This window comes from Oryzias latipes, chromosome 22, assembly GCF_053564925.1.
Source record: "Oryzias latipes strain Hd-rR chromosome 22, Olatipes_Hd-rR_3.1".
NCBI classification, from domain to species: Eukaryota; Metazoa; Chordata; class Actinopteri; order Beloniformes; family Adrianichthyidae; genus Oryzias; species Oryzias latipes.
Window position 1 is genome coordinate 27,952,386 of NC_136258.1, and position 4,683 is coordinate 27,957,068.

Genomic DNA, 4,683 nt, shown 5'->3' on the forward strand with positions numbered 1-4,683 from the left:
AAGTTAAGCTCGTAGAAGCTAAGTGAGATCTGTGAGCTGAGAAATACAAAAAACGTAAGAAGTTATTTGTCTTTGGTTTTTACATTTGGTCTAATTGAGAGTTTTTCAGAGATTTCTGCTGAGAGTTTTTTGATCCTTCACTTGATTTTCGGAAGCCCTTCACCACCAGGAACTTTGTGAATCAAAACAGAAGCTAATCCTGAACAATTTTTAACCCTTTTTTTTTAAATTGCAGACCAAATATTTTTACTACAGGTGCTGTTAACTAATTAAAAATGTTACTCAATGTTTCTGAACTAGAATATGATCCTTTTCCAAACAGCTTCAGAAAAAAAATGGCCTGAAGACAAGATAATTTTCTGTTTGTCTGTGGACAAATGTGCACCACTGTTAATATATATTTTTCAGGAACATTATCAATCACGCTCTCGTTCTGTTGGCTGCAATCAGCCGTCTCACATTGAGACTCTGCAGACCAGAGTCCGCGTTCCCCTGATCTAATGTCCATCCGAGGCAGTTTCTTTGTGCCGTAATTTCTTTTCATGCCTTCGATCTCCTTTTGTGGTGATTTACTGGCGGCGGTTCTGCTGAAGGCCTGATTTACCCCCTTCTTTTCCAGCAGCTGATGTTCAAGTGTGTCTGCTGTTGCTGAGATGTGGGCTCTAATCTGAGCTGCTGTTTCCTGTTGATTTCTGCCCCCAAAATGAGGCGGAATCGGTGCTCCCCAGACGCTCGCTTGGATGTTTTAGTTTGTGTGGAAGGAAAGACACAAAAGTATTTTAACAGCCAGCAGTTGACAGTTCTGGCTTTAAAAGATGATTCAGAAATGTCGCTCGATTGTTGTAATCACCGGATTTTGTAGGAAAAATGAATTTAGAAAAGGTTCCGGTGTCTTTTTTTGTGTTTCTTTTCATTTTTTCTAATACAAAATTGTCAATCATTTTAAGTCTGCCTTTCCGTTATCCCTAGAAATGCTTTTTTTTTTTTTTTACTCTTTTTGCTCCACCTGTTGCTAATCTTTTTGTATTCCAATAAAACCAGAGAAGGGAATACATGACCTTAGACTTTTACTTTGTAAAAAGGCATCTTAATGATCTTCTTAAAGAAGAATATTGCTTTCACTTAATTTTTTTGATTCTAATGATTTTTATAATTTAATTTGTCTATGTTCTTGCAGATTTTTTCTGTCTCCTGTTAGTCCCTTCCTGTCTCTTTGTCTTTTTTCATGCCATAGTTGAAAATAATATATATTTTTTCTTAATCTGTCTTGCCTTGTTAAATAAATACATTTTAAAAATATACCAGTAACACAACTTGAGTTAAATCTTCTCTTTTAGGAGAAGCAACAAACATTTGAACCGTTTGTTATCATTTAGGCCAAATTCTGTTCAACCGTCCGACTCTTTGATCCCTGTTTTACCCAAAAATCTGAATTTCAACCTTTTGAAACAAGACGATTTCAGAAACATCCTTCCATACACCCGAAAATTTAAAAACCAAAAAGAAGAATTACTCTAAATGTAGTTTAAACAATTTAATTTTCCACACTCCCTTTCAAGGAAATGATCAAAAACATAAAATAAGCGGGTGAGGTTACATGAATTCACTTTTTGCCTCCACTTTTCTCTTTTCAAAAACTCAATATTTATGGATTCAAGGACTTATGTACTGTTTTAATGAGTAGGAGCATTATTTAAATGTATTTATGTGTATTTCTAAATAATGTTTTCTTCTTTCAATCAATTCATGATTTATAAACATTTATAAAACTGCAATAGTTTCTCAAGTTATTTCAGTGAAATCAGAAAGTAAACAAACCATTGTATAACGTTGTTTACTTCTATTTATTTACTTTAATGGAGATTCAATTTAAATTTATTTGAAATTGATCATGTTTTTGAATAATTATGACTTTATTAACCCTTTGGAATTTGCTGCAGATCTCCTGAGAATTTCCTGTAAGTTACTTCCTGTGTTTATCCTGCAGGACACGCACACGCACACACACGCACACACGCTTCATGCCATGTGGATGCTCACCCTTCTGTCAGCTCGGCTCGCTGAGAAAATAAACTCTTGGGAGCGTTTATTTTTCCTGACCTGCCAGCTGGGAGCATGTGCAGGCTTGCATGTGCGTCTTTGTCGGGACCAGTTGGGGTGTTAGACCTCGCAAAGACCCTCACAAAGCTGTTTGAGAGTTTGTGTGAGGTTTTAGGTCTGAATCCGCCGTGCGTTTGGAAACATGTGGATTAGAGGTCAACATCAGGATCCAAATCTCTGCTGAAACTGGAGGATCTCTGCAAATCTAGTCCCGCCTTGATTTCTGTTTTATTCTTCTACCTTTTAACCCTATGTCTGAAAATGTTGTACATTTTCATTTATTGTTTAGAGATTTTCCAGATTGTTTAAAACAAATACATCAGATTTGATGGACTCCAGAATCTAGAATATTAGTGATGCTGTTTAACTCAAACAGAAGTGAACCAGCTTTGGATTTGATGGCGTCAGAAGAACAATGATGGATGTTTTGATTCTCTGGCTGCTTTGATTGTTGCCTTCAGTAAATCTGAACATTTTGAATCTGTGTGTTTCAGTTCACCCCCACCCACCCAGAAAACGGACCTTTATCCAAACAATGAAGCTGAAACTAAAAGCCATTTCAAATACGATCCGGAAAAAAAAAGATTCCTGTTTTTTTGCAAAGACTTGGTTGAAATTGTCAAAATGTTTTTACTAAACTATATAGCACATATCGTATATAATACGGTTGGATTGCTGATTCATCACTCCACACACACTAATCAATTAGTATTTACTCTTATAATTCTCGTTTGGCTGCTGTAACAACTCAAGTTCCCTTTGGGGATCAAAAAATTCTTATCTTATCTTAAACCAATAGTAAACAGTTTGTTTATCCACGTTCCAGACGATTTCACGTATGTCGTATGTCAATCGTGAATATACATGGAAAAAGTGAGACAAGTTTCGGTTCTTTACGTGAAATTTTTACAGATTTATCAGGAATGAAACACGTTAAAACCATGCAAGAAGTACGAATAAACCACGCAAAGAACACTTACAACATGTATTCATTATTCATTCACTCCTTAGTTGGTGATGGTGAATTATATGCAATTCATTAGTGATTCGTACACATGAATCACAAATAAAAACCATTTATTTCAGACGAGTGAAAACATTCATAGAACAGCTAAATAAGACAAAGTCATGGGATTGAGAAGAAGAAAAATGGTATAAACTCTCACCCCTGTACCTTAGGTCATTATATTCATAGAGCCAGTACTCCTACTATCAAAGTTCAGAGCCCTAGCTAAAGTTGCACATGTACACACATGTAATTCTCATTTCCAAAAACACCCAAATGAATAACACAATCTCATTCTATGAGTATGCAAATTTAGTAATGCTTATGTTCTGTTTTGGTTTGTGTGTGTACATATTTATTAATAACCATATTTCTGCATTTATACTCAAACATTTTTATGTTTGGCCATTGTTTTAAGCCTTTACTAATTCTGTTCCACAGTTTCACTCCACATATTGAAACACAAACCCATTTTTTGTTGGGATGTGCTTTGTGAAAATGTGTAAAATGTACGTAGTGGCTGTGTGACACGGCCTTAAGGTCCATAACCAAGCTTCAGGATCATTTTCAGGTATAGATTTGGCTTTAGGACACACAGCAAGCGTCCTTCCGCTTATCCCTGTGAGCGGCAGGTCATCTCAATGAAGTCCAGCTTGAAAATGTGAAAATTCTCTGGAAAACTCAAAGGAAAGAAGATAAAATAGTCCAGCGGACATTTTCAACAGTAACATGTGAGTGTTGGCGAGTTTCACTAGAAAAAAACTTGTGTTCCTATGGAGGATACAAAGAGAAATGAGCACTCACTGGACGGTGGTTCTTTCTTTCTTTCTTTCTTTCTTTCTTCCCACAAGTTGCAAAGTTGGCGTTGATGTGAGGAAAGAGGGAACTGAATGAATACAAAGATTGCTTTAAAATTTGTTCTCACCACGTTAATTCTGCCGAATATTCTGGTGATGTTCTGAGCTCAAACCGGACGACGCAAAAACACTCCATTAACCACAACTCTGTGTGAAAGGCGGCTAAATCCAAAGCTCTCACTTGTCTGCAGGACAGGCTGGGATCACAGTGTGTGTGACTATGTATGCTCTTATCACCTCTGCCTCGTACACACTGCACCTCAGGGCTGAAGCGTGCACACAAACACACACTGTGCAGCACAGATGGCCTCACAATCATCTCTGCTGCCAAACAGATGGACCTGGCTGGATTCATTCATCGATGGAAAAACACTGAAGCACGCAGAGCATCTACCGATTTACTTCAGCGCCGAGAAACCTCCTTATTAGCTGCAGGATTCTGCCTGCAAACACGCACATTTGTGCGCTCGCTGCTTAACACACACAGTGGCCAACGTCCAATTTCTTGTTTCCCTTCGTCTGTACGGACACGCGAACACACACGCACGCACACACGGCGATGGCTGGTGGCTGCTGTCCAATCGCAGTACCCTCAGCGTGTCTCTGCGAGTCGGAGATGTGAAGTCTAATTACCAGAACAGCATCAATATTGATGAGGGCCATTTTATTCCATCTATTCCCAGTCCTGCTCTTAAATTCACTCAAGTTTCACTCTGTGTT